The 13,659-nt window shown below is 53.0% G+C and overlaps 1 protein-coding gene across 3 annotated transcripts in view; it reads right to left on the bottom strand.

Annotated features, from left to right (window-relative positions):
- Positions 1-13,238, bottom strand: part of Atp2b2 (ATPase plasma membrane Ca2+ transporting 2) — a 156,342-nt gene extending 143,104 nt beyond the window's left edge. For all 3 annotated transcript variants that reach the window (XM_028788637.1, XM_028788640.1, XM_028788638.1), the window contains exon 1: positions 13,149-13,238. The gene's annotated coding sequence lies outside the window, so the exon portion shown is untranslated. The remainder of the gene's footprint in view (positions 1-13,148) is intronic.
- Positions 13,239-13,659: the final 421 nt, after the last annotated feature.

The raw sequence follows: 13,659 nt of genomic DNA, 5'->3' as shown, positions 1-13,659 counted from the left end.
ACACACACACACACACAGGCTGCAGCCCACAGGTGCACACACACACACACACACACACAGACACACACACACAGACACACACACACACAAACACACACACAGGCTGCAGCCCACAGGTACATACACACACAGGCTGCAGCCCACAGGTACACACACACACACACACACACACACACACACACACACGCTGCAGCCCACAGGTCCACAGCTGCCCAGACCCCTCACACCTACCAGGGCCATGGGGGATGTGGCACATCACCTTGTCCTTTCTGTGACTTTTCCCTTATTAAGAGCCCTCTGTTTTTTTTTCTGTTTGGTATTTTAAAAACACAGCTTGTTTGCTTTGGGGTGAGGGGACAGTCTTTGCACTCATGCTCTCTGCCATTCGGCTTTCTTCTTTGACCTTTGAGCTGTGCTCTGATGTTGCCTCCTGTGCCTGTTCATGCTTTTAGCTGACTTTTGGCATGAGCTCAGACTCCCTGCGATGACTCTGGGTGTCATAGAGAACTGGTTACGGTAGAAACAGTGACATGTTCCATGATGCAGCGGTAAGTGCTGAACCTGGGCATCATGGCTCCACATGTCCTTGCTCCCAGTCTGGTCACTTGGTGCAGAGTGAGTACACACACTGGTCAATGCATAATAGCACGGGGCTTCAGCTTCCTCCCTCCGTACTCAGCTTACAGTTTCTGGTTCAAAGACCACCAAGCCCCAGGATGGATAACACAACACACAACAAAGTGGTCGACAGTAAATAAAGTGAGCGCAGTTACAAAGGAGGGCAGAGAGATGGCTCAGTCTGCAAAGTGGTTGCAGCACAGTGTGAGGACCTGGATCCATCCCCACCTCACAGAGACAGGTGCAGTGGGTCATGCTTATAACCCCAGGTCTGGGGAAGATAGGCAGATCCCTGAGGCTTGGGGTCCAGCCAGTCTAGCCTAATTGAGGGATCCTGTTCCCCCAAAAGCAATGCAGGTAACTCCTGAGACCTGAGATTGACCTCACACATATATGCATGCCCCCTTGAGCACACATATGTGATTGCACACATACACAGATAGGATCACATACTGATACCTGCCCACATCTCCATGATAAAACAGAATAATCATAAATAAAAGAAACAAAAGCCCTTGGAGCCTGTGTCTGCCAGGGTGTGAAAGGCCAAGCAGACGAGGTTGCAGCCTGTAGCCCGCTCACCACTTAGAGGCTGGATTTTAAGAGCAGTCATGGTGCTATATCCCACTGAGAGGGAAGGGGTTCCCTTAGACCTGGGGACTGTAGTGTGCCACTAGCCCCCTCACTCTTCACAAGCTTTCTCTCTGGAATTCAGATGGCTGTGGTTTTAAAAAGGAGAGTAGGATTTCCAGATGGTTCTGCAGGCTCTTTACCAGCTACCTCATGGGTTGGGGACCGTGAGTGACAGCTTTGGGGCGTCCTCTGCAGGGGGAGAAGGCAGGGGATGGGGGAGGCAGGTAGGTGTCTGTGTGGATTTCATCAGCAAATATGTCACTTAATGAAGGCTTGCTCCTCACCCCACCACTAAGGGCTCCATAGTCCACTGTGGAAGTACAGACAATGGGACAAAACACAAACTGTTCAAAGAACAGGCTGCAGAAGGCTCCTCTTCCCTGGGGACACCTGCCCTGGCCCCAGCCACAACAGAATCCCCATACTCAAACCCCACGATGTGCTTGTCTGATGAGTGCTTGTCTGATGCATGTTTGTCTCTGCAGCACCTCCCCAGGTCACTCCCCACCCCCAACTGATGCTGCAGCCTCCATATCTTTACCCTTCCTCCCCCTCCCTTTCAGGGGTTCCATAGGCTGAAAGTGGCCTCTACTGTCACTTCCTGTCTAGGATTGTGCACAAGACTGTTACACTGAGGAAGCTTGCTCCTTTCACAGCCACTCAGAAGTTACCAGGCAGAACTTAAGCTTGGCAGACACCACAACCCAGAACAGTTCTTGGAGGACATTTTCTGGGATGGTCCAGAATTTTCCAAGAGAAGAGATATTAGTGTCCTGGAGCCATTTGGTGCCAACCTACTGCTCATTCAATAGTGTTCTGGTAAATTCTCATTCATTCATTCATTCATTCATTCATTCATTCACTTTATAAATGCTCATACAGACCCCCCCACAAATACAAGGGTGAATACGACACCCTCCTTTCCCCAAAATACTTGCTTATGAGATGAAAAACAAGGGAATAAATACAGAAACAAATGTTCATTGTGATGAAGGCTAGTGACAGGTGCAGTGGCAGAGAATACCAGCAGGGCTGGTGACAGGACACAGACCAAAGTCTTGAATAGGAGACACCACTTAGTTTCCCGAGAACAAACCTATCATATATGTCAAAGGGAAAACCATGTTCTCCACAGGGAAGCAGAGCATGCAGAGGGCGGGAGGCAGGGAAGAGTCCAGTGAGTTTGAGGAAAAGAAAGGGTGACAGTAAGAGAGAAGGTGGTGTGTGCTGGGGTAAGGACCAAACCCAGGAGTGGGGCTAGGCTGTGAGGAGTCCTGGTTTGAGTCTGTGCATCACGGGAAGGTGGCAGGGTGCACGGCAGAGGAATGACACCCTGATTTTTGCTGCAGACAGGGTATCTGGATGATGAGGAGAAGAGAGAATAGGGAACCAACCCTAAAGGAAGATTGTCCCTTCCCAGTATATGTGCATCCAGCAGTGTTCTGTGGAAGTCTCCGAAAAACAACAGAAAGCAACCAGAGTATGGAGGCTGAGGCCCCGGGACTGGCCCCTGAGAGGCTGACTGAGGAACAGGGCACTCAGCAAGGGGTTGGAGGTGGGTGACAATGACAGCAAAGGCTGGGGGCCGGCCAGGGGAAGGTTGGTGTGAATGGACACTGACCTCCACCTTCTCTCTGATGGCTGAACTCTCGACTGACTGAGCAGTTGGTGGATGAGGTGTGAAGGTGAGGTGTGGAAGATGGGGCTGGGAAGGTGGGCAGGGGCTGTGGCATCACAAATGCACGGACACAAGCATGAATCCTGGTCTGTCCCAGTCTGCTTGTTAGGGGTGGGTTATTGAAGACTGAGCAATGTGATAGGTCAGATGGACACTGAGTAATGCTTGCCCTAATGGCATGGGAGCTGTCAAGGAGGTTGGGGAAAGATTCAGGGGGGAACTTAGGGTCTCACTCCCCTGGCATTCTGACCCCTCATTAATAAGCACAGCAACAGCTATGACTTGGTTGGTGGAGGATACTCTCGGCCAGGCACTGGTCTAGGCTGTTTCCTGTATGAGGAAATCAGTTCTTTTATTTACTATCCCATTCTTTTCAAAAGTGAGGATGTTGAGGCACAGAGAGACTGAGTCACCTGTTCAAGGTCACATAGCAAGTAAGTATTGGAGAATCCAGCCAAGAACTTTGGGCTCAGCGTATGCTCTAAACCTTGTCCAATGCTGGTTCCTTCATCTGTGTTGGCAGAGAAAGCCCTCTCTGATGGTGCCCAGCTGCCCCCTGAAGCCCCATAAATAGCACAGTGCTATCCACAGGGCACAGTAGCTGTCCAGTACCCATCTATGCTCTACCATCTCGCTGCCACATGGGGTGGGGGGCAAGTTCTGAAACCTTGCTGGGAATCTGTGAAAATGGCCACATGCTGGAAGCTGTGGTGACAGTCTAGTAGCTGTAAGGCATGGGCTGAGCTGGGTCTTCACCCTCAGACACTCCCCCACAGTGGTCACAGTCTTGGAACAGTCACCAAAGCAGGAGATACTACTTGTGTTTGCTCATGTTGGGATTGCCTCAGCAGTGGCTGGCTAATGCTTACACAATAAAGCACCTGTCCCCGAAGCTGGAACTGATCTTTGGTGGGGAACGGACAAAGGTTAGGGCTCCCTTTGGTTATTGGGTGTACTTGGCCTCGAGGACAACCTAACCTTGCCTTTGTCTTGGAGAAGGAGTCATCTCATCCCTGTCTCCCCGGGCCAGGGCCCTGAGTTCAGCGACTGGTACCATGGACAGCGCTCAGTCTTCCAGGCCTCTGCGCTGGACCTGAATTCCTCTGCTTGTGTTCTGGGAGAGCGAGAACTGGGGTTGGTCTAAGGGATACCTGCATCCCCAACTCGAGATGTCTCCCTTCTGCCAGACCATCCCTGCTATGGCCTTTCTTGGAAGGCCTTCTCATGATGATCACAGTATAGGGTTCCTGTGAGGCTTCAGAAAATATAGGGAGGTGACCATGCCTGCAGCCCCCCTTCAGAGAATGGGGATGTCCCAAGGACCAGGATGCTAGTTTTCACTCAGCTTAGAATCTCCTTCCTCAGAAGTTTTCAGAGACCGGAGACACTCAGGGAAGAAAGAAAGGCCCAGCCCAATCACAGTCCACACCATTCCTGCTTCAGAGACACAGGCTCAATCTAGACTGTGGACTGTACACTAATCATTGTACAGAAACCCTGGAGGATCCAAAAATCATCCAGGCTAAGTCTGGGTCCCATGAGTCTCACGAGGGCTCACGGCTAGCACCTCACTTGGACACCTGCTGTCAGTGACCACTTAGGTGCAGCGAGTCCTCAGCAAGGGCGTTGGCACACCCAAGTGCTCAGCCAATTTTTGTTTCTAGCTCTGCACTCCCTCCCTTCTCCAAGATTCTCCAAGCTCAGAAGCCAGGGCTGGGGCAGCTGGGAAGGGGCTCATTTCCATCTGAAGTGAGTCACTGAAGTTGATAAATTTAGACGTGGCCTAAAGAACCCTTAATATCCTGCCTTCAGACACTTGCGAGGAGACTGTGACGCAAGCCTGGGCTCCAGCCACACATGGAAGAGTGGACAGAGTGGGTCCCAGAGGGCCCCTTCCCCAGCCTGGGCTTCTCTGCTGCAGGCTCTGGCCCACAGGAACCCTAGTTGCCTTCCCTGTGCAGACAGATGACTGAACTGGGACAAGGCAACCACTCCAGGGGGTACTGACACCTCATGTCTTGTTGCTCAGAGGACAGCCACAGCCCACAGCTGTTCCCATACAGGGCACTAAGGGACACTGCACTTGCCATGGGTCAGGGGACATGCTGGGGTGCAAGCTGTGCTCCACAGCTACCCAAGGATGAGGCTGAGGCTCAAGGTGGAGGCACTGTTGCAGTTATAGCTTCTGCCCTGTCCTGCCCCACCTCATCTTTTTGGCCCCTTTTCTCCTGAGTGATGTCTCCAGCCAGTCCCATGAAAGGGACACAGTGATGGACACACCCTCCCTGCACAGATACCAGCTCCCTTTCCCCCACCTGCCCCTTCCCATGACCTCAGCTCTCAGAAACATCTGAGTGACTTTGAACTTGAGAATTTTGAAGTCATCTAGGCCCAAGTCTTTGTTCCAAAATTGAGAAACTAATATCTAGATAAGGACTGGTCCAGCATTGCCCAGAGCGTCTGTCCATGCCAGGCCATTCCATTCCCAGGTTTCCACAGCACCCCTCCCCCACCCTTGGTGGCTCATCCCTGCCCAGCAGCTAGATAGGCTGCCCCAGGGCTTCTGATCTCTCCAGGAGGGAGTTCTGCCTGTCACTCTGCAGCAGCTGCTGGCAGCTTCCATGAGACCAGGGGCCAGCTGGGCGAGGGCAGGGGGGTCAGCAGGCCCTGCTGCTTCCTCTGGTATGGTGGACAGACAGGGAAACCCTGACTTATGAGCGCCCTCCTTACCCAGTGGAATCTGGACCAATACCTCCCTCTGCACTCATACCAAACTCCCTCCTCTATGAGATTCACAGAACCCCAGACTTATATCACAAAGAATCCACACTGGCCAGTGTCTGGACAGGGAGAGGCAGTTACACAATCCCAGCTAACCAACATCTTAGACTTTAGGAATTACTGACGGCCATTACTTTGTTAACAGAATTTATTTTTGCTATTATTTATGGGATTAGAAGAAGCTCACTGGATGCTCACAGTGGAGCAGCTCCTGGCACTTCTGCTTAAGTGTTTCACTTTTATTTGATAAATCCATTTGTTTTGAGTTGGAGACTTATGTTATCCCCCTTTTCAAAGGCAGAAGGGTTGAGGAACAGAGAAGTTAAGGAACTTGCAGCAGATCACACAGCAGAGAAACAAAGAGGTAGGCATTAGAATCCCAGAGCACATGTTTTTTGGTCCTCCCTGGACTGTGGTGTTTATTGTTTTGAGGTGGCATTTATTAAGCACCAACTGTATGTAGGCATTCTAACAGCAGCTTTGAGGGGTGAGTACTCTCAAGCTTTAGGGGGAGACAGAGGCTCCTGGGGGTGTGGAAGATAGAGGTTCCTTTGTCTCCATCACCTGGCTGCCCTTGCTAAGCCTTTCATCTTGTTCCCTGGATTTTGTTCACTCTATGCTATACCATACCAAGAGGAAAGGACGCTAAGAAAGCTAAAGTGGTTAAGTGAATGAAGCCTCCCAACCCCCACCCCAGGATGTGTCGAAATGTCAGAGTGACATCTTAGGGACCACCCATCTGTATGGACATGCCTTCACACAGTAGACAGTTACTGCCCAGGTCACAGCTGTGAGAACTCAGATATGGAGATGAAGGCCGCATAGCCAATATGGACAAACCCAGATTTGACCCCAAGCAGCCTGGGCCTACCTTTTGTCTCTTAGCACTGTCTCTAACCACTGTGCCACCTACCAGACTATGAGGACTGCACCCCGCCCAATGAAAGCTCGAGAAAACCCAGGAAGGCTGATGCCCTCCAAGATCACCAGCAAGTCCCTCAGCCCTGCACAACTCAGCAGCTCAGCTCACCAGGTCTGGTCCCTTGAGCTCTGGTCCAACGGGGCAGGTGTCCTTGAGAGCCAGGTGGGGTCACCAGACAGCCCCTGGAGTGGCTCCAACAGGAGATCAAGCCCTCTTGTAAACCCTGCCTTCTAAAGTGGCACAGGAGACACCTGCTTCCTCCTTCAGAGATCTGTGCTGTTTAGACCCAGAATGGGGTCACTCACTTGCGGCTCTTCCTATAGGTTCTGTCACACCATTAAAAGACTGAGCTGCAGTATCGTTCTAAACCTAGGACTTCCCTCCTTGGGCGAGGATTGCCCTTCTGCGGTCACCTTCAGCACGCGCAGGCATGAGCAGGACTCTATTTAGACACATTCTGCAATGATATCTGAAGTCAATCCCACTTTCAGAGATCAGAATGCTGAGCTCAGAGAAGCCAAGTTCCTGGCCCAAGGTCACACAGCAGTCAATACTGGGCTGGGTTTTCTATTCAAGGCTCTCTGATGCCATGGAAACTCAGCAGAGTGCTTCCCATGCAGAACCGTACCACATAGTCACACAACAAGGGAGGAACTGTGCAGCCTTGAAAACTTTCAATGCTGGGCAGCAGGAGCCCTCTGAAAGCCCACAATCCCCAGATGCTCTGGTCTTCCAGCAGTATCACCATATTTGCATATAATTTACAAGCATTCTCTCAGAGATCTTTTTTGGTTGTGGTTGAGACAAGGTCACATGTAGCACAGGCTATGCAACCAAGGATAATCTTAAACTCCCAATCTTTTTGCTCCCCACCTCCTCAATGCTGGGATGACAGGTGTGTGTCACCATGGTCGACTTTTACCCTCCCATAAACTTAAAACCATCTCCAGGTGACTGATAGCATCTGGCCTCACACAGGTCGGTCTTATACTGTATTATTTGGGGGAAAGATAAGAAAACTGCCCGGGATGCTCAGTAATGATTCAAAACTTTCCTTGAATATTTTGTGAGTGTTATATGAGTGCATATAACATGTGGAGTGTGTGTGTGCATGTGTGTGCCCCGTGTGTGTGGGTGAGTGTGCACATGTGCGTGTGCATATGAAAGCTGCCTGTCAGCATTGGGAGTTTTCCACTATTATCCTTTACTTTGTTCTTTGAGACAGGGTTTCTCACTAATCTCCTCTTAGACGGGCCAGACTGCAAGCCTTCAGTCTCTGCTTTCCTGGTGCCAAGGGTACAGCTGCAAGCAACCGTGTCCAGTTTCACGGGGGTGCTGGGGATTTGAACTCAGGTCCTCATGCTTGCATGGCAGGCATTAAGCCAAGCTGTCTCCCAAGCCCACTGAGTATTTCTTAGGCTGCTGTTGTGTGTTTACCATAGATGGGGAAACCCAGTTCCTAGAGGGCCAACTCCAACAAGGAAATGGTGACAGACTCCTTTTGACATCCAAGGAATGTGTTAATGTTCCACCTGGACTGTGCCAGAGTGAGCACTTGACTTGAGTCCCCTTGCCTCCACCACCAGGAAGACGGGCATTAGTGTTGTACCCACTTTATGGAGGTGCAAATAGAGGGTAAACCTCTAGTGTCACTACATGCAGCTGAGCAGCAGAGCCAATTCCCTAAGATGTGACTTTCAAGAAGCAATCCCCTCCCACGGAGCAAATGGAAGAAACATTTACCAAACACTGAGGACACAGCACAGCTACTCACAAGGGACCAATCAGTGTGCTAGTACTTGACTATGATTCCACAGATGAGGACATGGGGGAGGGGGGTTTCTTAGGAAGGGACTGTGGCTCTCAACCCACTGTCACATGCTCGTGTCCCATAGCTAAGGCATACCCCTCCCCACTCTGTATGCAGCATCCATCTCTGGGGCCCAGGAGCCACTGCCCTTTGGAATCTTAGCTACGGCCCCCAGCAAAGCTCTGGAAATATGGAGAAATGCGTGTTCAAATCCGAGTTCTCTTACTTGCTGTGTAACTTGGAGGCCATCTTAACCTCTCTGAACCTTGCTTCCTTTAGCTGTAAAGTGGGTGGGTACGATGGAGCAGCCAGTTCTTAGTAGCTGTGAACATTCAATAAATACCCAGGTCCAGGACCCTCAGGGGTCTCTACATAGTATTTGTTATCATTCTTGACCCTATACCCAGGGCAAGCATCTTTATAGGAGACACTGGGCATAGAGCAGAAAGAGTCTGAAGACAAAGGCAGGGACTAGCCACATGCTCCAAGCCAAGGGACACTAGAGACTAGAACTAGGGAATAAGTGGGGACATATTCTCCCAGCCCGCCTCCAGAGGCTCCAAGTAGGCAAACCCCACATCAGACTCCTACCCTCTAGGGCCTGAGTAAAACATTTCTGTTCTTAAGCCATGCGGCTTGTAGAAATTTGTGATGGCAGCTGAGAAAGAGCCACAGCTGTGACAGCTATTGTGGCTGCCACCATCAATCCTGCAGACCACTCAGCCCTGCACTCTCTCACAAAGGAGCAGCTTGAGACCACCAGACACAAGTCTAACAAAAGGCACTCGCTGAAGCCCATCGTCATGTACGGACCAAGGCCCAGTGGCTCGGGGATCCCAGCTCAGCTGACTGGCAGACCAAGACTTCTTCATCTGTCCTGTCTATGTCTTCCCATCTTGCCTCCTCACTCCAACCACCATGGTCCTTGGCCATGTCTGCAGCTCTCTAGCACGGTACAGGGTCCCAGCTTGTATGTGATACTCTTAAGGCCTTACAACTCTGCAAGCCTTCATTGCAGGGCTCCTTATGGGACACTGAGGGTGGCCTTAGCACTCTTGTCTGGGCGGATCTTCAGCTTGCTGAACCCAGAGTCATCCATTCTTACTATGATCAGACAGCAGTCCTGGGCAGTATACAGGTTTGCACAACTCCTGTTGACATAAAACTGCTAGCCCAGGACAACCTGTGAGTGGTGGTGTCTGCCATGGTAGGTCCTCGCACCGGGTAGGTGCTCCCAGCCACACTCTATGATTCCACTGTCAACCATTCTCATGGTGCCTTGGCAGAACCACACTCCCATCCAGATCCTGTGTCCCTTTAGTCTCTTTCATGTTAGCCCGAGAAGTGGGCCTTGTTATTCTTCTGCTGTCAGTTAGGGACCCAAGGCTCTGTCCTCCTTCCTGCAACCTGGCTGTGCCTTGCTGATTCCCCTGCCAGCTATCATCTCTCTGCGAGCATCATAGCAGACTGCTCCTGCCCAGGGGCCTTTCTTCCTAACTACTTCCTCATCTGAGGTTCCCATGGGGAAGAAGAAATGGACCTTGGCAAGTCCAAGGGTCTGGTTTGGAGGGAGAGCAGGGTGGGTTAGGTGCCCAGATTCTAGGCTGGAGAGGCACCTGCCTCCCATGCTGACCCCAGTGCTCTAGGTAAAGGTGGGAAAATCTGACCACCCCTGTGATACGTATATGTGACACTCAGCTGGTACTGGTAATGCTGGGAGCTAAGGACAACAGGAGGAGCCGTTTTCCCAAGACCTGTTTCCAACATGACATCCAGGCCCACCTAGCCCATCCCAGTCCCCTTGAGCTCCTGTGGTACTGGGGAAAGGCTGAGACTGTGAAGCATCTGGAACAGTAGCCCAGATCTCCCGAAGCATTAAGAAAGGGGCCAGACACGGGACTCCCCTACATTCCCCACCCCGTAGCCTCTGACCATCAAGACAAGAGACCCTTCAGCCCCTCCTCTCCCTTCGTCTCTGTCTCTTCCTCTGACCTTGGGCTTGGCCCTTATTCTGTCTGCCGGTCCTGATGCTGACTCTTTCTTTGCACAGTGACAGTGTCTCAGCTCTCAGACAGCTGCAGGATAAGGTGGGACAGGACACCTGACCGCAGGTGAGGAGACTCAGAGGCAGAGAGCTGCAGTGTGCATCCAAGGTCACACAGGTGGCCAGGAGTGGAGTTGGGGTGCTCCCCTTTCATTCTGGAGGCAACACACTAGGAAACTCAGGGTCCACACGGGCCACTGTTGCTTATTTTGATCTGAAAGAGCCCAGCAGGGCCTCCCAATGCTCTTGACACAGAGCCCAGTGACAGAAAGCCACCCCTGTTAGGGACAGCGTACCTATCACCTCTCAGGTTTCTGTCTTGGGTCTGACCTTATACCAGAGGGGCTAGATGGCTTACAAGGAGGTGCCAGCAGTTGCAGTTGCGTGACCTTGGGTGGTGGCTTGTCTCTCACCTGAGACATGGGGACACTAGGATAATTGCACAAAAGTAATGTGTGCAGGGCAGACAGCTAGCTCTGCAGATGCTAGCGGGTGTGACATTTACTAGTGTTCCCACTAAGGATGGGTGACGGGACTGGAGGCAGGCTGTGGAGAGGTGGCTGTCTCAGGCTCTGCACACTAACTCATAGGTAGCTTTTCTGTCTTCAACTGGAGAAAACTTGGAGGCTACTGAAGGAATTCCAGCTCTCAGATGCCACATGCCAGTGGGCTGGCTTCCTGGCTCTAGAAAGGGCTGGTGGGCTTTCCGGGCTGCTGGTGGTCTGACCAATGGGCAGCCACTGCACCTACCCCCTCCTCTGTCTCCTTTCCTACTCCAGGCAGCCTTCTCTGCAGACCATCAATCACCACAGATGGGCTTGTTCCGTCCAATCACAGCTCTCTGGGAACATGGGCTGACCCGCCCCTCAGGCCTTCAGGAAGGCGAGGTAGCCACTCAGGATTCAGTGTCCTTCTGGCCTCACAATCAGTTCCCCAGGGGCCTCTCCTCAGAGCTCACAGGGCCACCTTTGCTTCTTGAAGCTGAGCGGGCAACACGGTGTCTGCAGAGGTGCAGCAGCTCTGCCCACTGCTGGCTTACATGTGTTTCTGCCATCACCTGTGGGCACACTCCAGGGTACTGGATTGACAGGCATTTGGGTGCCATGCACCTGTCATCCGCACTCCTGGGGCAGCCCACATGTGTATACAACACACTATGGTAGCTGCTGCAGGTCCCCGTGTGTGAGGGGTGCAATGTGGGGGCAGGCTATTCTCACTTGAGGTGTGCATAGAACGGGGTCTTAAGAAGCCAGGGATGTGTACTGTGTGTACAGGGGCCAGGGTGCATCTGTTGGTACAGGCATTGTGTGTTTACATGTATGATCTGAACATGTATGATGCACTACTTGTGGGTTCTCTATTGGTCCATGTGCATGCAGGAGTGGATCTATGCACAGGCATGCACCCTCGTGAATGGACTAGGTTGTGAAGGTGGGTAAATGGGAAGCCATTAGCATCCTCTCCTAGTCCTCCTCCCTCTGCGGACTCCCCAGACCGCAGCCCCTCCTTGCCACTGCTCCTTCAAGGAAGTTACCAGGCGGAAGCCCCAGCTCAAAGGCCTGCGCTCCAAGCCCCCTCCTACCTCACACGTCAAAAGAGAATTTCTCCGGATGGCAACCGCCGCTCTGGGAAATGCCCCAAACGTCAGCTCTGCCTCTTCCTAGCGATGTGGAGAGCTATGCCCAGTGGAGGGAAGCCCCTTCTACACTGCTGGGCTCAGCCTCACAATGAGACCCTCTACTCTCAGCTCTGTGGGTGACTGGCCTACTCACTTACCCTTCTGAAGGTCGAGCCAGGCTCGGCCTTTGAGGGGAACTCCCTTGATGGGGGTCGGCCAGCTGCAGGGTTCCCTTCCCATTCAGTATGTGGAGCAAAGGTCAGCTACTTGGGTTAAAGGGGGTGGCTGCCAGCACCTGACGACCATAGGAGGGAGGTTCAGATCCTGCAGGGAGGCAGGGAGGAGCCCCAGGTGTCTCAGTACTCAGAGGGGCCACCTAGGCTAGCAGGCTGAGGAGGAGCTGGGCTTCCGGGCTTAAAGTGCCAACTCCACCATCCATCTAGCATGACTGCTGCAAAATGGCCTGGCCACCCACTCCTGCCCCTGCCTGCCACGGAAGGGACTTGGGACACATCCCTGCCACCACCTGCCTGGCTTTCCTCATCCAGTAGATCCCGGTATACACCATCAAAGAGACCCTTCATAGGGGCCTCCCCTTGCCTCTTTCCTGGGACACCTTCCAGTACTCTATGTCTCCCAGGGACCAGGCTCAAGAGGAGACTAGTGTCCCTGCTGACCGGCTGCCACCACTAGCCCTTGCATAACATCCTGGGGGCATGTGCAGTCTAGAGGCCACCAGCATCCACCTGAGACCCTGCATCTCCTCCTGCGGGGCTCTTTGCTCCTGTCCCCAGCCCCCACCCCAGCCCCTCACCATGGAGTGTCCCTCAGCCCGGGCTCCCAAGCATCCCCAGCTGCCTCCAGATAAACAAGCCAAGCTCCTACCACCCCCCTCCTCCCGCCGCCACCATCAGCACTCGGGGAAAAAAAAGGCAAATGCAATCAAATCAAAATAGGTGAGGGAGGAAGGGGAGAGCGGGGCCGGGCGCTTTTTATTTTTTATTTTCTCATGCTTGGATGAGGGGAGAGATGCCGGTTACTTACTTGGCTAAGGCAATCGCCAGCGATCGGTTCGGGTTCCAGGCGGGCAGCCCGTAATCGCGGTGCGGCAGCTGGCGCCGCGCTGAGCCCAGCCCGCGCGCCTGGTCCCTGCGCAGACTGTACCATCGCGCCCGAGGCTGGGGGGGCGCGGCCGCCGGGGGAGGGGCGCGAGCGCGGACCGAACCACCCCGCGCCTGGGAGCGCGGCTCTGGGCATAGCTCCCACGGGACGCATCCGCGGCCGCCCGCAGAGCCCCAGGGAGAGGCCGGTTCCCCTCGCGTAGGAGGCCGTGTCAAGGGCACGTGAAGGGGAGGGTCAGAGCCCAGCTCCGGACGAGCAAGGGGGCGGTGAGAGCAAAGGAGGAGGCATTGCTTTTATGTGCCTTCCATAAGTCACTTTCTACTTTGTTAGATATGGTCGGGGTTCCGGGCTCCCTGGATACAGACAGGAGGGCTCTATACCTGGGAGCAAGACAGCATAAGGGAGACCACCTAAATGCGCCTATGGTGACAGG

This window comes from Grammomys surdaster, unplaced genomic scaffold (genome assembly GCF_004785775.1).
Source record: "Grammomys surdaster isolate TR1022 unplaced genomic scaffold, NIH_TR_1.0 125756, whole genome shotgun sequence".
NCBI lineage: Eukaryota > Metazoa > Chordata > Mammalia > Rodentia > Muridae > Grammomys > Grammomys surdaster.
The sequence above is the reverse complement of the archived record's forward strand: the minus strand, read 5'-3'. Positions and strand labels throughout refer to the sequence as shown.